This window comes from Lissotriton helveticus, chromosome 3_1 (genome assembly GCF_964261635.1).
Source record: "Lissotriton helveticus chromosome 3_1, aLisHel1.1, whole genome shotgun sequence".
In the NCBI taxonomy this organism is placed as follows: Eukaryota; Metazoa; Chordata; class Amphibia; order Caudata; family Salamandridae; genus Lissotriton; species Lissotriton helveticus.
This window is the reverse complement of record NC_136061.1, coordinates 2,103,978,203-2,103,998,234: the sequence shown is the minus strand read 5'-3', so window position 1 is coordinate 2,103,998,234 and position 20,032 is coordinate 2,103,978,203.

The window sequence follows — 20,032 nt, the reverse complement described above, 5'->3', positions numbered from 1 at the left end:
TCTCGGGGTGACGAGAGAGCCTCTTGCCACTCCGAGTCATCAAGGTCGCCAATTTCGCCCACCCAAGTCAGGCGCAATTTGGATAGCATGTCAGGGAGGTTGTTGATCAGCTTCCTATATGTGTAGGACGTCGCTTTGTGGGACATGTGTTCTGTCAGCAGCCTATCTTCCAACGGAGTGGATTCTTGTAGTGCCGTACCCACCGGGATGACCGACAGAAGGGAATGTCGGATCTGCATGTATCTATAATACTCAGACTGGGCCATTACGCGTTTGGTTTGTAAATAGGTAAAGTCCACTATGTTATTCTTCCTCCAGAGATCTCCCACCACTGAAATGCCTATGGTGTCCCAAGCCCGGAACCCCTTGCTATTTCCCATGAAGCCTAGTTTGTGTGAGTCCCACAGGGGTGTCATTTGCGTGACAGTGTCTGCGCACTTAAGGTGTCTATGTGCCTTATACCAGAGTTGGACCGTGTGACGGGTCGGACCGATGAGGTCGGACGGAACGCTACAACTATAAAGGGTTCTTAAAAGCCCCCTGGACTCGATATTTTGCCTGTCAGCCAGAAAGGCGGGCTCAGTCTGCGGGGCGTGCAACCAGTAATTAATTTGCTTAAGGTGGGCAGCCCAGTAATATAATTCGATATCAGGGAGTGATATGCCCCCATCATACCAGTCCTTCACCAGTTTTCATTGTGCAATTCGTGCCGGTTTCCCGTCCCACAACAAAGTGGTAACCGCGGCTGCGATGGCTCTGAAGTAGGAAGAGGGGACCGGGAATGGTGTGTTCTCGAGCAGATAGAGAAAACGAGGCAATGCCTTCATTTTAAACAGTGCGGCTTTGCCAAGGAGGGTGAGAGGGAGGGAACGCCACACCTGTACATCCCGAGTAAACCGTTCAAGTGGGGGTCTCAAGTTCGTGGAATTCGTCTGGGTTGGATGAGACCTGGATTCCCAAATATTTAAAAGGGGCGTCAGTGTAACGCAGCGGACAGTCCGCAGGGAGGGAAGGCGGGCTACCGGTGAGAACGTACAGGACTGATTTGGTTCAATTAATGCTATATCCCGAAACCCTCCCAAACTTTTCACAAACATTTAGAATTTCTAGGATTGACTTTTTGGGGGAGGTGAGGTAGAGTAGGACATCGTCCGCATAGAGAGATATCCTATCTTCCCAGGACGGCGACCACCTGATACCTTTGATGGATGGTTCCCACCGAATCCAGATTGCCAGTGGCTCAAGGATCAGCGTGAACAGCAAGGGGGATAATGGGCAGCCCTGCCGCGTCCCACAGCCAAGCGGGAAATCCCTGGAGACGTGGCCATTTACTGCTACCTGGGCCAGGGGCCCGGCATAGAGCAGGCTGACCCACGCACAGAATTTGGGGCCGAAGCCCATGCGACGGAGCACGGCAAACAGATAAGGCCATTCTACGGTGTCAAACGCCATAGTGGCGTCTAGGGAGAGAAGTACTGCCGGCTCCTGTATGGACTCCCGGCGGGCCAGTACCGCCTGCAGACGGCGCAAGTTATGAGAGGTGTTACGTGTCGGCATAAAGCCCGATTGGTCCGGGTGTACCAAAGTAGCAAGGTGGGGAGCCAAGCGCTGTGAGAGTAATTTGGCAAGGATCTTAGGTTCGGCGTTCAGCAAGGAAATGGGACGATAGGAGCTACATGCTTCCGGGGCTTTACCAGGTTTGTGAATCGGGACAATCGTGGCAAGACGTTGATCTTTAGGTAGCAGACCTATGTGTAGGCTATCCTCGAACATTTTAAGCAGATGGGGGGCAGTTGCGGAAGCAGTTTGCTTGTACAGTTCTACCGGGAGACCGTTGGGGCCCAGTGCCTTGCCAGACGCCAGTGCGTTAGTCGCCTCCCGTACCTCCTCTGCCGTAATGTCTGCATCCAGCAGGAGTGACGCCGCTGGTGAGAGGCGCGGAATTGTTAAATCTTTAATATAGTCATAAGCATCCTCGGTCGAGTAAGTCGCTTGGGGGGTATATATTGCCTCAAAATAATCAGCTAGCAAGTTGGCTATGGCTCCCGGGTCCGAAGTCAGACGGCCCCCGGGCGAAGTCAGTTGTGTAATAACCCTGCCCGCCCTATCCTTTTTATCGAGCCAGGCCAGCATCTTTCCAGCCTTATCGCCTAATTCGTGTACCCTGTGACGGGTGGCCTGAAATGTAGTCTGCACCATTTCCCTCTGGTAGGACATCCACACAACCCGTCGCAGTCGGACTGTCTGTGCGGCTTCCGGGGATGGGCGGACCTCCTGGTCAGCAATGGCCTCCTCTAGACCCCTCTCAATGGTGCTGAGTTCTAGATTCCGGGTCCGTCTGTGAGCGACAATGGATGCAATCGCCTGCCCGCGTATGACCGTTTTATACGCCTCCCATAGGACACCATGGGAGCGCACTGAGCCTGAGTTCTCCTGAAAGTAGTGTTTCGTAGTTTTAGAAAGGGTTTTCCTCAAAGGGCCGCTCTACAGGTAGCCCGCGTGAATGGGAAAGATGCGAGTTCTATGGGAGCGGTGATTTGTGTACGTGAGTTGGAGCGGAGAGTGGTCCGATATTCCCCTGGGGCGGATGTCAACTTCCCCAACGCCATGAAGTCCATCCCCTGACACTAAAATTTAATCTATACGTGAGAGACAGTGGTGCGTCGCTGAGTAGTAAGTGTATTGCTTATCGTAAGGGTGTTTGTAGCGCCAGCAGTCTGTGAGTCCCAGGGTGTCCAGTAGTGCAGCGAGTCGCCCGCCTCCCCTCACCGTTGCGTTGTGTGGGTGTCTATCCATCGCATGGTCTAGGACATCATTAAGGTCGCCTCCTATTATTAGTGTCGCTGACGGTAAAGATAAGAGGAAGGCAGCAAGGGCCGAGTGTGTTGTAGCATGCAGGCCGGGAGGGACATACACAGACACAAAGTTATACAATTAGCCTTCCCACTGTATCGTAGCAGCTGCAAAACGCCCCTGATCATCAATTTTTGTCTGTTGACACACCATTGGAAAGCTTTTCCGAATGAGTATCCCTGTCCCCCTAGAGCCGGAGGAGAAATCAGCATGTGCAAGGAACCTATACCCCCATCTATCCATCGCCCTCGAAGCCGAGCCAACTAGATGAGTTTCCTGTAATAGGACTATCGCCGGCTTGCAGCGTTTCAAGTATTGTAACACTAGGCCCCTCTTAACCTTGTCGCCCAATCCCCTAACGTTCCATGTTAGGGCTGTGAAGGTCGATGTGCGAGAAGAATGTGGTGTAAGGTCCTCAGGTGTGTCCATCCCTTGTGCCGCCATTTAAGTATATGCGTGTTTTCGAAAAAGTCAGTAGGGGGCGGGCCCCGCTGTGTACCTTTATCGAGAGATCTGTCACCCCCGTGTGGTGTAGAACATGCCGTGGTTTGGTGCAAGTAACAAAAACTAGAACATCAAAATAAACCCCCCCCCTCCCCCTCCCTGCCTCCCTGCTGCACGGGCCTGAAACCGCCCGCCACCCCAACTTAGCAGAGCGCTTAGTCCCAACCCGACCCAAAGTACTTGCTTGCAAGGGGTAAGTAGCTCTGTGACCTCATAAGCAGCTCCAGGTCACCTCCTCCGCCGAGCACGGAGCGACTGCAAGGGTTACATTGTCAATGTTCCAGAGGGAAGTCGATCAAGGACTGTGATCGTAGGAGTTTACTCTTCTGTGTGCTCTCCTTCCTCCAGGCCTGACTCCGCAAATAGATCCTGGCTGTGACCCTGAGTTGTCTGGTGATCCGTTTGAGTGTCCGATCTCTGGCCACGTTGACCTCTGTCATTGCGCCGCGGGGCCTCCACTCTCCTCCAACCATCCAGCCAGTCTCTTGCAGCCTCCGGGGTGTCAAAGAACCACGCCTTATGATTATCTACGATTCGTAGTCTTGCCGGGAAAAGCATGGAATAGGGTATCTCTTTGGCCCGCAGGGCTTTCTTGATGTTGATGAAGGTCTTCCATCTCCGGGCCACCTCGGCCGTATAGTCTGGGAAGAAGGAAAGAGTGGAGTTAAGTACTTTAACAGGTGCAGAGACCCTGGCCGTTTGTAGTATGGCGTCCCTATCACGGAAATTAAAGAGTCTAGCCAGCACTGGTCGCGGGTGTGCCCCTTGTTTAGGCTTCCCCCGGGGACCCTGTGCGCTCTTTCGACTGAAAAGAAATGGGAGACGCCCTTAGGTTGGAGCTTCGTCCTGATTAAGTCCTCCACATATAGATCCATGGATTGCTTGCCCTGCGACTCTGGAATGCCTAAAATTCGGATGTTATTTCTTCGGGAGCGCCCTTCCTGATCGTCCAGTCGCTCCTGTAGTTTTCTGGTGACCGCCTCCATGCGTTCTGTCGCAAGTTGCAGCTCCGAAGTGTCTTCCACTAATGATTTGGTGACTACTTCCACCTGCGCCACACGTTCCGTCATTTTGTGGAGGTCCGCCCTCAGTAGGCCAACGTCCGTCGAGATAGACCCCACTGTCGTCTGGACGCTGGAGAGCATCCGCATTAGATCCTCTAATGTTACCTTTTTGGAGCCGTCTCCTTCTGTATTCTTGTCCGTAGATGGGCGACCCTCCGGGTGTTTCACGGCGTTTTTCTCAAAGGCGTACTTCTCAAGCTTAGATTGCGCCGCAGTTTGCCTGGGCCCCCGTCCCGCCATAATGCTTGTATTTCGGCGCGTGGATATGCCCTTGCTCCAGTCACAGAGTGTGGCCGTAGGTATATCAGGCTAGATCGTGGGGAAGTCGTAGGAAGTATGGCGGAAGCAAAATGGCGTCGCCTCCAGAGTCACTATTCTGCCGTAAGGGTCATCAGTGTCAGAAATGCATGTGAGGAGTACGCTAGCCCACTCACCGCTGGTCTGTCGCCAACTTCCCCTGTCTGCCCCCCAGGTAGCAATGTCTCATATTTGCATAGTTTTCCTGTATGAAACGGCTCAACAGGTTTTCAGAAACGTTTGCACTTATTCCTATTGAAGGAGTGGTATTCTAGGAAAACAAGGCGGCAGAACACGTTCGGTTTGGTCCCAAATGTCGACTATATTTTTCTGAATTCTGTTTTTTACTGGTTTATTGAAGCGTGCTCCAACTATAAATGTCGCACTAGGCTCACTGCTTCCAAATAACTAAACATTAAATAATAATGGGGTATTGTAATTTAATATTGGTGTTTCTTTTCTTCCGGTATGCCATTTCGTTATGTAAATGTACACCACTGTGAGCCTTCTAGTCAAACCAGCTTTTGTTGACAGAAAATTGTAAAATTGGTAGCAATGTCTCTCGGGCACTCTGCCCACCGCAAGCCCCTGCCGAACCTGGAAGGTAGCAATTGTATGTGGCACCGTGATGAGTGCGGGGCCCCGCAGCGTCACACCAGGCACGGCAACGCAGACCCCGAGGGGGATGGGGGGGCGCCGTGCAGTTCTCTCCGTGAGTCAGTGTCCGGGTCCCCAGCGCAGGCAGGCAGGAGGCTCCGAGTCCGGGAGCTATCGGGGCCAGCGCCGCTGTCACGAAACACCCGCACAGCAACGCGGCAGACCTCCCGGCACCGGGACACACTATCTCCGAGGCGCCGCCATCCTCACTCCCGGGTGGCAGCGCCGTTGGGCGAAGGGCGTCCCAAGGCTGATCCACCTCCAACTCTGCTCCCGACAGCCGGCAGTAGGGACCGCAATTGGCCAGCGGCAACTTCCGGCGGGGCTCCCCGACCTCAGGGCACCTCCGGCCGGCCAGCTAATTCACGGCAGGACGGTGTCTAGCGGATGTCCCAGGGCCCGCCTCAGCACTTCGGTGTAACTCCGGTCGGCGGACCTTGATGTCGACCGGAGTAGGATCGGACCGTTTCCCTCAATTTCGGCACTCCGGCCCGGCTTCCGAGGGTACAAAGCAACGGCTGGGCAAACGGATTAATGACAAAGGAGCCGCCACGATCTCAGAGCTCCAAGACTACGCCGCCATCTCGGTCGGCTCGTAGCCACGCCCCTGTCAGGTACTGTTTTAGCGTTAGGTAAGACAGTGCAATAATAATGTTAACAAAATTTTTAGATCAGGCCTATAAAGCCCTTTCTGTATAATTGTATTACTCATTTATATATCCTGATTTGTCTCTTGCATCTGGCTTAACCAACTTGTTTTTATACAAACTGCCTTAATGTATATGCCTGTTTGCACACTTTGAGCATTTGCACCAAGATTCATGCAATTGCTCCAATATATTGACTGCAAATTATAAGTATCTAGACGTTAGTATATTTCCTTGCAGTAGTGCAATAATATGCCAATTAAACTTTTAGATCAGGTGCACAAGTTACCATGGACCAGATGTGTGACCCTAAATTGCATGCAGAAATGGGTTTGCGACCCGTGTGCGCATGAAAAATGTTACAGGGCCATGTACAATTCCCAATTAGCGAGTCACAATTTATTTGCGACTTGCTAATTAGGAATTGCGAGTCGCTATTAGGAAGGGGTGTGCCAAGGGGGTCCCTTCCTAATAGTGAGTCTCTACCCTATGTAAAAATGTTTTCCGACCGCAATAGCGGTCGCAAAACGCTGGCAAATTACCGCCCTCTTCAAGAGGTTGGCAGTGGAGTCGCAAATGGGAAGGGGCCCCAGGGGACCCCTTCCCCTTTGTGTCTGGCTCCAAAAATACTTTTTAAGGGCAGGCACTGGTCCCAGGCACCACTACCTGCCCTTAAAAAATTAAACGAAACCGTTTTACATTTTTTTTTTAAATGCATCACGTTTTCCTTTTATGATTGAAAAAAGTGCTTTATTGAAATGCAGTCCCAGACATGGAGGTCTGCTGAGCCCAGCAGGCCACCATCCCTGGGAGGGCCAGCCATCCCCAGTCGGGCCACAAATTGCGAGTGGCTCATTATTAATCATGAACCTCACATTTTGCGATTGGATACAGTGCTTAGTCCCTGCTCCGTGAGAGGAATGGAAGAGAAAAAGGAGGGAGAAAGAAGCAGGACTGATCTCAAGCAAGCAAGGATTAGACTTTCTCTTGTTCTTGATTGTATTTTGCTTGTATACTTTGTTCTATTGATACTTGCCTTGTTCTTGCTCCTCTAAAGCGCTCAGCGCTATATAAAACCTTAAATAAATAAATAAATAAGGACACTCAGATAGACAAATGAAAAGCAATTGCAAGCAATGGGCAGAGTTGAACTCCACAAGGCATAAACAACAGGTCGCTAAGCACTCTCTAGGCTCGACCTAGATAACGGGGGGGGGGGGAAGAGGATGGGAAAGCTGATGGCACTTAATAGGCACACTTCTTTTACTGCATACTGAAGAACTGGATGGCCACTCTTAGGTCTCAGGAAGCAGAGACTCTGGATGATCTGAATTTATTGTTGCATGGAGCGCGGTGTACTCCCTCTCCGACTTCTCTTTTGAACTTCCTTTCAAGCCTTTTTTCCAAGAATTTATCGCATACATCAATTAACATTTATCGATCTGTGGCCACCTCAAATCTTCACCTTTGGAACTTAATATCCATCCTGATGACCCACAATGAAGGAGCTCAATTTAAAGATCCATTGTCACTCTTCCACATGGGTTGTCACTTCCACCCTAAATCTCTGGGGAAGGGAATCTGCCAACCAAGGCCCCTCACTCAACGTACTCTTCCTGAAGCTGACTATGCTTCTTGTCCTCATCGCCTGTGGGAGGGTGCCTGATGTTAAAATCATTTCAATTACAACTGTCCATTATTCCCCCACTAGAGTGATGTTTTGCAGCTCCATTCAAACTGAGAGGGATTCCCCTTTTCAATCAATCATCAATCATAACATTTGTAAAGCGCACTACTCACCCGTGAGGGTCTCAAGGCGCTGAGGGGAGGAGTGCTGCTACTGCTCAAATAGCCAGGTCTTGAGTAGCCTCCTGAAGGTGAGTACGTCCTGGGTCTGCCGTAGAAGGATGGGAAGGGTGTTGCAGGTTTTGGTGTTGAGGTGGGAGAACGATCTACCGCCGGTGTTCGCTCTTCGGATGCGGGGGACGGTGGCGAGGGCAAGGTCGGCGGAGCGGAGCTGGCGGTTCGTGGTGTAGAAGGTGAGTCGTCTGTTGAGGTATGTCAGTCCGGTGTTGTGGAGTGCTATGTGTGCATGGGTGAGGAGCTTGAAGGTGATCCTCTTGTTGACAGGAAGCCAGTGCAGGTCTTTTAGGTGGGGTGTGATGTGGCTGCGTCGAGGATCAAGCGTGCGGAGGCGTTCTGTATGCGTTGATACTTTACTCCTGTTGTCCCTTGATGGCTTCCTCTTGGTGTCATGGAATACCTCAGCAAACAAGTTGCCTGGACAAAGTCCTTGATGGTGGTTTTCAGACACCAGTTCCTGTAGGAATACACACAGAATGGTGTCCTCTCCTACCTTGGATTTGGGTTCTCAAGCTCATGGGATCAGATGGCATCAGTCCTTTAGCTTTTGGTTCTGATTCTACTAGACACGCTGTGGCATCAAAAGCCTTCTGTCTTGTCTCCTTGGTGGAGAACACTCTCAAAGCTGCTCACTCCTTTACATTCAGATCTTTCTATCAGATACCCATAGGCAATGTAGCTGCCAGAATTTACAACTGCGATTAAGATGGGATTTCTAATCTTGCCTTAAAATAGGGATTTGCAAAGCTTGTGCAGAGGAAATCATGGTTTTTAAATCTGTAAGTGAAAGGTTCTGGAAGAATCCCTTATAGCGCCTGTAAGACTAATAGTGTAGGCACTAAGAGCAGACAGGAAGGTGAAGGATAAAATACCAGAGGAATATTAGAAATATTTGAATATAAGTGCCCAAAATGAACTTGCACATTCATGTTACAGAATTCCACGTACAAGAAAGAACAACATTCAGCTTCACTGGACTTTTCCATTTGCCTTTCACACATCCTCACTGTTCACAAACATTACAAGGACCGCTCTTGGGTACCTTCTAATAGCCACGGAGGTGCACATTTGACATTATGTTATATTTATTACGCAGGCTGAGTAATGTTTTCATTTTGTATGGTATGAATTAATAGATATGGGAAAGGATATGACCTAACGGCCAGAGACGCCAACTTTGGAACCAGGGAACCACTTTGAGTTTCACCGTATGCTCAACTTACTCTGATTCTGGGCAAATCACTCAATCTCCCTGCGCCTATGAAAAATGTATTTTTTAAATGTTATTATTTATTTAATTCAGTTTTATAAAGCGCAGACTTTACCCAAAGGTGTCAGACCACTTTACAATAGAACGAACTAAGTTACTTAAGGAGATTTACAGACTAACAAGTTACAAATACAATCGGGATAATTAAAAAAAAAAGAGGTGGCAAAATTAGGTTAATACAGGTATAGAATACATGTTTACAAAGTTGAGCTCAAGTGAATGCAAAGCGGGCGTGAAGGTCATGAAGTTGGTCGAATTATTCTTGGAAGTGTCTTTGGAAGAGAAGAGTTTTAATATCTCTTTTGAAAGTCCGGATAAATGAATGTGTCCTTGTGTAATGTAACTGGTGCTCATGTAAAGCGCTTAGGGTCGAGTTCGCGCTATATTAAACTCCAACAATAATGAGATACATAGGCAAACTGTGCGCCCTCTCACCATTTTTTCCTTGTCACTATTTAACTAACCACGAGTGTCTACTGCCATGTAGTGTACAATAGTCATATTTACTGACAGTTCCAAAAACATTCAAGCTGTAATATAAGCAAAGGAACAAAAGATATATGCTTGCATCAGATTAGAGTTTTACGAATGTAACATTAAAATTTCGTAGAATGTTAAAAAAAAAAGTTACCAAGTAGGATTACAAAACGTGGTAGGAACGCCAGTGCCGTCCTACGGGCAGGCCCTAATTGCATGCAACGAAAACATTTCCTGCACCTTGCTGCACAGCAGAAAAAAACACAGCCTCTCAACCTCTACTACGAAACCATCTACTCTTTGATCGCTACGCTCCTGATAAACGTGCCCCTGAATTTTAGATATTACTTTGAGCCCTGATGTTTACATTTTCCCAAATATTACCAAAAAAGTTCCTACACACGATATAAAGGCAAGTTAAAGATGAACCCGACGTGCAAAGTCGGTACCTGGATTACATTGGTGATGGGCAATTTTGCACTATACTTTGTACTGACCAAAATATGCAAACATAATATTTGCGCTAAATGACGCAAATGGTGTTTTTGCACTGGTCAGTCAGTAAATAACAAATTTTTGCACCTGCCTCGTGGTGTACAGATTTGCAACTGCACCTGAGCAAAAATGGCCAACGCCGTTGAGAGAGCGCCAAATAAGATTGCGAAATTGTAGGGGTGTATCATATGTACAAGTATTTAACACCCGCATATATAGAGGACTTATTAATCGTGTTCAAAATGTAACGTAGGTCTGAGGACTAATGTATTTGGTATTAGAATTACATGTAGAGCTAATGTTAAGAGTTTTGAAAATCAATAATGCCGCTTTAACATAGAAATGTCGTTTGCCGTAAAACCTTTCACTAATAAGAGGTGTTTTTAGTAAGATCACCATTGTGTATTCAGTTCCACTTTATTAAAGTTCATAGAGTAGCTATAACACCTTATGAAGGTGTTGAATTAGAAATGTATTTGCTTTAAAGATGGAGGTTAAAGAACGAAAGAGATGTCAATGTTAGGAGGTTGGGCCTATAAACAAGCAGGAGCCCTGTTCATGAAAATCGTGTAGGCCTGATCGAAAATGTCTTACTTAGCATTAAATCGTAGAAATGTTTTGTGAAGAAAAGCTGCCTTTAGCTAAAGTAAATGGCAACCTTAAAGAATGTGTGAACCGATTCACATGTCTTCCTTTGCAGGTGCCGGACCAAGTAGATAGTAAAGTAGAAGGGCCCATTGTGTAAGAGTGTTAGGATGCTAGACTCAGACATGGAGGAGTAGCCGAGGAATTCAAGGAAGCAACTTGAAGCAAAGAAGAGTCTGGGACCCAAGGACGTTTTAACGGACAAGGATGGAGACGTGCCATGATGGAAATTTCTGAAAATCAACACCTTTGAGAGGGGCGTACCTGAAGGCGTGCCGTCCGCATTGTGGGGTTTTGTATTAGGGACAGCACCCCGAGGGTGGAGGCAGAGCAGATGGGCAGAGAGGCGAGAGGGAGCGGTTGTTTGGCAGAGAGCTTAGTTATGATTGAGAGATCTCTATACTGAGCGGAGGAGAGTGAGTGCACTTCTTTGGAAGTCATCACGGCTGACACCTTTTAGGTTGGGCTAATTGCTGAGTAGGGATGGCACTTAGTATAGTGTAGGGACAGATTAACCTGAATTATACTCCTTTCCAATGCATACTAGAACTCAGGTTATAGCAATCCTTATTAGCCTGATGATTCTCGAATTGATTCTTGTATTATTCATAAGCCGTCTGAGACTTTTCCGTAGAGTTATGTTTGTATTAGTGCCTGTGTATCTTCTGAATCTTTTGCTGAGGTGTTTATACCTTCAGTTGTTTTTGGTTATGTAATAAATCTTCAACTTAGTTCTTAGTCGGTGGTTCTTTGGGGGAAACAATGGGAAGCGTTGACATTTGAGTAACTCTTGGTGGATAGATTGCCTAATTCATTCCATGACAGGTAAAAAAGTTCAGTCGACCTGTGACAGGATTCTGGAGAAGGGTAAGCAGACCCTAGAATGAAAATCCCGCCCTATCAATTGGTAGCAGAGTAGGATGGTTTATCTTCTGGAGTGAGGGTAGGTTGAGATTTCCCCGAGGCCCATAGAGAACCGGTGAAGAGAATCCAGAGAGTCGCGGACGGAGGATGGCGTTCCACGGAAACTGATGGAGAGTAACGGTGCGGCAGAAAGCAGCAGCTTGTAAGAGAGTGAGTATGAAAAGGGTCATGCGTTGTTAGATTGCGGTGTTATGTTGTATTGTTGTGTTGTATTGTCGAGCGAAGTTGAGTGCCTGTAGTGTGAGCGCGCGCAACCAGAGAAAATCTTAGGCTCAAAGGGAGTTTAAGTGGTTCGGGTGTATCGAACATCCATAGTAATTGTCGACCATTGTTAAGGGGGTCATGAGGTACCATTGATCGCCCGAAGGACCGAGATAGGGCGAACGAATGTGTGAGTGCGTGGGTAACGGACGCTGGTCGGAAGTTGCCGTGTGTTGTAACCTATCAGTTGCGGCGAGTGTCCGGTCGTTTGGTAGACAGACACTTGCCAGTTCGGTGACAATTACAGTTAGACTGTGGCCGTACAGTCGAGGAAGTAGTTGCTTGGTCGGAAGTGATCATTTCCAGTGTATGATTGGGACGCATGCGTGACCGGGAGGCGAGCGGAGAGAGGAGGGGAACTGCTGCGAAACGGAGGAGAGTGACGTCAGAAGGAGCCGCGCTGGGATAGGGCGGTTAATGTGGAGCCGCGCTGGGATTGGTGGATTGTCATCGAGAAGTAAAAGAGCGCTGTAAACAAAGAAACATTGTGGGTTTCATCATGAAATGCTTAAAAGTGTTGCAAAATTGTTTCAAAGGTGAAAAGAAGTTAGAATCTCGGGGTGGGGAAGAGGCTCCACCTGAGGATACCCCAGCCCATTATATGGCTACGAATGTTGGGTTGCATACCATATTGTGGCTTGAGAATTGGTGTAAGATGACAAATGGAAGCGAGGAATTGACCTTTCCTAAATATGGAACATTTAGATTAGAGGTGTTGTATCAGCTAAAAGCGATTATGGCTGCGTTGCGACCTTTGCCTAGACCAACACAGTTTGAAGCACTAAATGCGTGGATCAGGGCAGCCCATGAAAGAAACAGAGATAGGAGACAAGAAAGAGTGAAACGGTCAGTCAGGGCGGTTCAAGATGCAAGGTGGGATGCACTGGCCAAGAGGTGGAGAGTGCAGACCATCGAAGGGGACAGGTTGTACCCGTTGTTGGTCAACACAGGGGATGCGCAGAGAAGGAGTACCGAAGATGAGGACAGTGAAACGGATGACAGTCTGATAGAAAGACTGTTGTCAGAAAGACCACCTCCATATAATCCAGAGGTGGAGGGAGGGTCAGCATCAGCCATGAGCAGGGAAGCCTCCGCCGCGGACGGTGGCGTCCCAACAGAGAGCGGCTTGAGCTCCTCAGGGAACAGAACCAGCCCGGTAGAGGGAGAAAGGGCACCTCCACCTTCCCCAACGACGAGAGTAGTGGGAAGATTTACGGTACAAAAAGTACGGGTCGAAGAGGGGGTTGACTCTCAGAGACTGCCAGATGCTCTTACGGTACCTGTTACGATAGGTCCCATAGTATCAGTGTACATTCCAGAACAGACACAAGGCGAGGGTCCGCCACAAACGGAGAGAGAGAGAAGTGTCAGTGAAGAAAGGAGAAATAGGGCGGACAGGTGGAGCCAGTTACCAAGGCCTGTAGAAAGGAGCACCCCTTTGGCAGCATTGGCAGACTCATCTGAAGAGCAGGGGGGTTTGAGAGGACCGATGGACTTGAGAGGACCACGGCCGAGGTCAATTAGAGAATTAAGGCCTGATTTGAGAACTTGGGAAACGATTGTAGATACCCAGAGCAACAGGTCTAGGAATGATTTTGACAATGGAAACCAGGAAAGCAAGGGGGTGTCTCACTGCGCGACTAGCGACAGCAGGCAGGAATGGGATCGCGGGAGTGTGGAGAGTAGGGGGGCATCCCAACACACCCCTAGCGATAATAGAAGGGAATGGGACCGCGACAGTTGGGAAAATCGAAGGGTTCCCCATAACACACCCGAAGAAGATAGACGAGTGAGTCAGGACTGTGGTGGAAGGGACTCTAATGGAACTTCTAGTCAAGGTACGTTGAGGGCGGCAATAAAGGCAAGAAGGATTGACGTATTGAGATTCAAATCAGAAGTGAAGGAAATAGTGGAAGGCACCTTGCCACTAGATAGAATCGAACTTTATGAACCAGACGAACTGTTGTTCATGGCGAAAGATGTTACTCGAAGGGCCAGGACAGCACATGAGAAACTGACTGAATTAGCGAATAAGTATGCGGTGGATTTGACGAGGACGAAAGCATTACAGGGTGGCCATAGGTTGCAGTACTCGGACCAAGATCTAGAAGAGAAGAGGGTGATCGGATTAAAAACCCACATCAGGGAGCTGGTCGTGGGACTCCGAACTTGGACCCAATTGGACAAATGGGAGGAAAGGTGGTCAAAGAAAAAGAGTGTTAGGAGAAGTGCTATTGAGACATCCCCGGGAGGAGGGTTGATGCATGCGGAGGCGTACCCCTTGCGGGAGGTGGCTCACGGAGGATATGTACATGTACCCTGGAGCAGGGGAGATTTGGCTGCCTTTACGAACACGTTTCCGAAGTTGCGCGAGAGCCCAGTGGAATGGTACAAGCAGGTAGAGAGGTTTGTTAAGATCTAGAAGGTACTTTGGATTGATTTAAACACGTTGTTTGACATTGTGGTTCCAGGGGACCTGTGGATAGCATGTAAGGTCAGCGTTGAATGGCCCACAGTGGAGCCAGACCGAGATGCTACCACGAATGGACCCTCACCCAGAGTAATGATAAAGTATGAGCAGGCGATCACGTGGTTGAAGACTAAGGTACCACCACAGGACATTGACTGGGTGAAGATAGATCCGACAAGGCAGGAACCAAAGGAGACAGTCCACGAGTATTATGAGTGACTGTTGCAGATTTTTAAGCAATTCAGTGGATTGGATGTGATGGATCCAAAGGACATGGGGCAGTTTGTGTCTAAGTTTGTTCTGGGACTGAGACCTGATATCTGTCTCATGATACAACAACATTTAATTTGTTGGTAGAACAAGCCCCTGGACGAGATCTTGAGGTACGCGAGGTATTGCAGTGACGAGATAGACTCTAAGACAAAGAAGCTTAAGGATAAACTGATGTTAGTGCAGATGCAACCGGGAGGACAGGGTCAGTCGGGCAGCGGAACTCTAGGGAGAAAATCAGGGGGACAGAAAAGGGACAGTGAGGAAGGCCCAAGACCAAGGATAGACCTGGCGACCCTGCAAAAGACGACCAGGTGTCATCAGTGTCACGAGGTCGGACATTGGAGACGCGAGTGTCCCCATAACCCAGAGAATCAAGGACAGGAAGAAGAGGAGGAGGAGGTTCAAGCCCCTCCGGAACAGAAATTAACAGTAACCAAGTTCAGGACGAAGATTTCGGTGGGGAACAAGGTCTACAAGCAGATGCCTTTCATAGTTGAGGGGGACGAGTACTATTACTTTGACCCAGTGACAGGACGGTGTCTGAGTGGGGAGGAGGACTGTACCCTCGGGGCAGTTCTAGAGGTAGATCAGATGGGACCATTCGTAGAGGCTGATGTAGATGGACATCCCACCACCTTTTTGGTAGATACTGGTGCTTCCCGTTCTACTGTACGGTCTGCAATAGTCCCCAACCTACCCCTTTCAGGACAGACAATACAAGTTGTCGGCGTTGCAAACAGAAGAATGACAAACCCACTGACGGAACCAGTCCCAGTGAAGATCGGAAGTTTCAGGGACAACCACCAATTCGTAGTGTGCGATTCCAGTCCAGTGTGTCTGTTAGGGAGGTATCTCCTGTGTAAACTCAATTGTACTATCTACTGTACCCCGAGGGGAGTGGAGTTGCAGACAAATGATGATGATGCTGCCTTTAAGGTCGCAAATACGCAGGTGTGCATAGAATTGTATCCTGCTTTAACGGTGGAGGAACTCCCTTGGGATTTGAGGGATGCGGTCTCACAAGAAGTGTGGGACTTTACAGGAGAGGAGATTGGTTTGATCAAAGGAGTAGAGCCAGTTAAGATACAAGTAAGACCGAACGTTGATTACCCAAGAACACCCCAATACAAGTTGACTCCGGAAACTATTGCAGGAATAAAACCTGTGATTGAATCCATGATTAGACAGGGAATTCTGAAAGAAATCATGGGCAGTCCATGTCATTCCCCGAATATGGGTTTGCCGAAGCCTAGCGGGAAGTTCAGGATTGTGCAGGACCTGCGAAAGGTGAACAACATAGTTGTTCCATGCTGTCCAGTGGTCCCGAATCCATCAGTGATACTGTTCCAGATACTGTTCCAGGCTGAATGGTTTTCTGTGATAGATCTGTGCCAGGCCTTCATTACGATTCCTCTACATGAGGAGAGCCAATTTCTTTTTGTGTTTAAGCTGGAGAATCGCGTCCTAACATGGTGTCGTATCCCTCAAGGGTATACTGAGAGTCCATCGATCTTTAATCAGTTGCTGAAAAGAAACATTGAGAGTCTGGTACTGCCGCAGAACTCTGTTCTCGTACAGTACATAGACGACCTCCTTGTTGCGTCAGAGACGGAAGATGCTTGTAGAATTGACACTGTTGCTTTGTTGAATCATTTGGCAGAGAATGGACACAAGGTATCTCCCAACAAGTTACAGTATTGTTTGCCTGAGGTACAGTATCTGGGCCACAGGATAGAGGCGATCATGAGAATGATGGTGCCTTCGACACAGAGAGAGGTCAGGATGTTCCTGGGCATGGTTGGCTATTGCCGCCAGTGGATTGTCAACTTTTCCCTGAAAGCGAAACCACTGCAGAAACTGCAGAAACTGAGGCACAAGAATGTAAGTGATCCGGTACCATGGGACAAAGACTGTATGATGGCTTTCCTTGAGCTGCGAGAGGACTTGTGTCGCGCTCCGGCTCTGGGAATGCCCGATTACACCAAACCATTTTCACTGTTCTGTTGTGAGAGGGAGGGGTGTGCGTTGGCAGTCTTAGTACAAGACCATGGAGGAGTCCGTAGACCAGTTGCTTACTTCTCGGCTACCTTAGATCCAGTAGCCACAGCGTTGCCCGGATGTCTTAAATCCGTTGCCGCAACAGGTGTCAGCATTGAAAGGTGTGAAAGCATTGTGATGGGTCATTCACTGACAGTACATGTGCCTCATTCAGTGGAATTGTTGATGACCAAGACCAAGAAGCAGCACTTGACAAACAACATGCTCACACGCTACGAGCAGGTTATACTTGCTGCGGAGAATGTGACCCTTAGTCGGTCTTGAATCCTGCTACTTTAATGCCATTGCCAAATGATTTAGATGATGATTGGGAAGACCATGATTGCCTCGATGTGACTGAACTGTGCACCAAACCCAGACCGGATATTGTTGATGAGCCACTGGTGGACCCTGATGAAATTCACTTTGTCGATGGCTCATGTGTAAGGGACAATACTGGTCAGTTGAGAGCAGCCTTTGCTGTCTGTACTATTTCTGGAATAGTTGAAGCGGCCTGCCTGGAAGGAGTACACTCCGCTCAGGTAGCCGAGATAATTGCGTTGACGCGTGCCTGTTTGGCAGCCAACAAGATTCGGATCACCATATATACAGACAGCCAATATGGGTTCGGTGTGGTTCATGACTTCGGTCAGTTGTGGTCTCAAAGGGGTTACATGACATCATCGGGTTCCCCTATCAGGAATGGAGAATTTATCAGATTATTGCTGGAGGCTTTGCAGGGTCCAGCAGAGATAGCTGTTGTAAAATGCACTGCTCATACCAAGGGTACTGATTTTGTGTCCATGGGTAATCGTTATGCTGATGAAGTTGCACGTTACTGTGCCGAGCTGGGATACTCATTTACTGAACAAAGGGTCGAAGGGGCACAAGAAAGGACCGAGTTAAGCATGATGCTTGAGGTGGCCGATACCTGGGAAGAGTTGAAGAGCATGCAGGAGCAGGCGTCAGACTATGAGAAAAGAGTGTGGGGGATGGCTGGTTGTGTCAAAGGTGAATTGGACTTGTGGGTTTCGGCTGATGGGAGAGCGGTGTTGCCAAATGTACTGGTGAGTCCAATGGCACGTCAGATACATGGTCCTGTACATCTGGGAAGAGATGCGATGATGCGTGTGTTCAGACAAACGTGGTACAACCCGAAATTCCGAACGGCTGCGGAAGCAGTATGTCAGAGGTGTGTCACATGTCAACAAATGAATGTTGGAAAAATAACACCAGTCACAATGAGTCACATTGGGAGGTCCGGCGGACCTTTCTATAGGATGCAACTGGATTTCATTGAGATGCCGAGGTGTAATCGCCTCCGGTATGTCTTGGTGATCGTGTGTGTGTTTTCCAGGTGGGTTGAGGCATATCCAACTCGTAGGTGCGATACACTCACAGTAGCAAAGTTATTGTTGAGGGAGCTGGTGCCACGTTTTGGGGTTCCAACCTCTTTGGAATCGGACAGAGGGAAGCATTTCAATAGCGAAATTGTGAAAATGCTTTGCGCTGCACTGAACATTGATCAGAGACTGCATTGTAGCTACCGACCATAGGCTTCTGGCATAGTGGAGCAAGTAAATGGAACCCTCAAGGCCCGAATGGCGAAGGTGTGCTCATCCACGTCCCTGAAATGGCCAGATGCTTTACCTTTGGTGCTAATGAGCATGCGTAGTACACCAGACAGGAGGACAGGACTCTCACCTCACGAAGTGTTGATGGGAAGGGCTATGAGGCTGCCATCTATCCCTACAACAGCCTTGCTAAATATCACAGATGATCTGATTCTCGATTATTGCAAAGGACTTTCTGATGTTGTCCATTCTGTGTCCCTTCAGGTGCAGGCTGCGGAAATTCCGGCTTTCATTTTTTCATTTCAAAATCTTTTATTCGATTGATCATTTTGACAATCATAAAAAGTACATCATAAAAGTTATATACATCGTCGTAAAATCACGTTATTGCATTACAATTTGAAAATATTAAAAAGATTATTCTTTTAAATCCATGTACAAAATTAATACAGTTAATCAAAGATTCAGTTAGACGTTGTTCCTATAGCTTTACGGATTGTTAGACAAGATTTCAGAAACATCGCTACATTTTTTGCCACATATTGTGTTTCTAGTTGTTGCAGTGCTAAAAATGCCGGGCGACAGGTCCTCAACCCCATCTGGCGCAGCAGTGGAATAATCCAACGTTTACGCGTTTGATCATAATAACGACAAAACAACACAACATGAATAGTCGTTTGAGGGGAGACCTGATCACAAGGACATTTTGCTAAGCCATGAGACCAATTTAACACTGTTGGAAAGGTGACCAAACGAAAAAACAAATTAAAACGGAACCTGGTTAGTAGGTATTTTTCATGGTTTGATATATAAAATGTGAGGTAGGGCTGGATACCTGGGGACACTTGGATCATCAATACTTGAACGTTTGATTGTTTGGCTACTTCGCCAGAGAGATGCAATTCTCTTAAATGATTGAGACATTGGTGTTTCAAAGCTTTTCTGCTTATCTCTGTTATAGAAGATGGCTCAGTAAAGTAATGAATAAAGTCCAGGTCCTTCAGGAAATTGGCGACATACTTTAACCATGGGATTCTTTTCCAAGATGTCAATTCTAAACATTCTGAGATCAGGGCACGTGTTAAATGGCATTGTGGCTTAGTCCAGATACGGTGCCATAGGAGTATTGGTTGACATTTAATATTGTCTGCGAGGTAGTCAATACCAAGCTCAATATGGCAACCGTATATAGGGGCGCTCTGTGGGAGTGCCAATAGATATTTTGCGAAGCCATTTTGGATTTTTTGCAAGTCTTCAGTGTTTACGTAGCCCCATACACCTGCTCCATATGTTGCAATACTGTGGCATTTCGCTAGGTAAATTTTGAGCAACACAGATGGAGTTGGTTTGCCCAATTTTCTGGAAAAAGAAACAAGGGCAGAAGTCGCTCTCTGGTAAAGCAGTTTTCTGCATACCATCGCCCTTTTCCAGGTTAGCTGGTCATCAATTAAAATACCTAAGTAGGGGTATTCCCTAACTCGTTCCAGCTTAATTTGCTCAATAACAAGATGTTTGGAATTTTTTATCTTAGGCCCCGTATACATGACGAAAGTCTTACTCTTGTTCACTTTTAGCCCTAATGAAAGCATGAAATTACAATATTTATCCAACTGTTTTTGTAGCTGTACTAGGGTTCTGGCAAGAATGACGGAGTCGTCAGCATAAAGTAGTGCTGGAATAGGGCGATGGTTGATGGTAGGTAGATCCTGGCTCCCTTCTAT